Source organism: Rhagoletis zephyria, unplaced genomic scaffold (assembly GCF_001687245.7).
Source record: "Rhagoletis zephyria isolate East Lansing unplaced genomic scaffold, Rhagoletis_zephyria_1.1 Rzeph_scaffold_00514, whole genome shotgun sequence".
Classification (NCBI taxonomy): Eukaryota; Metazoa; Arthropoda; class Insecta; order Diptera; family Tephritidae; genus Rhagoletis; species Rhagoletis zephyria.
The window spans coordinates 197,794-197,999 of NW_016157598.1; the positions used below are offsets into that span (position 1 = coordinate 197,794).

At 26.2% G+C, this 206-nt stretch overlaps 1 protein-coding gene across 1 annotated transcript in view; it reads left to right on the forward strand.

Moving 5' to 3' along the window:
- Window positions 1-206, forward strand: part of LOC108360077 (pentatricopeptide repeat-containing protein 1, mitochondrial) — a 14,409-nt gene that overhangs the window by 10,191 nt on the left and 4,012 nt on the right. The gene's annotated exons all lie outside the window — the stretch shown is intronic.

A 206-nucleotide genomic window follows, 5' to 3' on the forward strand; every position in this document is an offset into this window, starting at 1 on the left:
TTTTTTTTTGAAGTTTGCCCCATATTACATATATGATAAAACTGAAAATAAAAAATTAAAATTGTTCGAAATTGTTGTTGCTTGAGATTGAAAATGAAAATGTGTGTGTGAGTTTGTGAGTAAATTTAAAAATTAAATTGTTTGGAAACGTCAAGAATTTTAAAAGTGACTCTCAGCGGTTCTACCTTACTATATTTTTATCATGC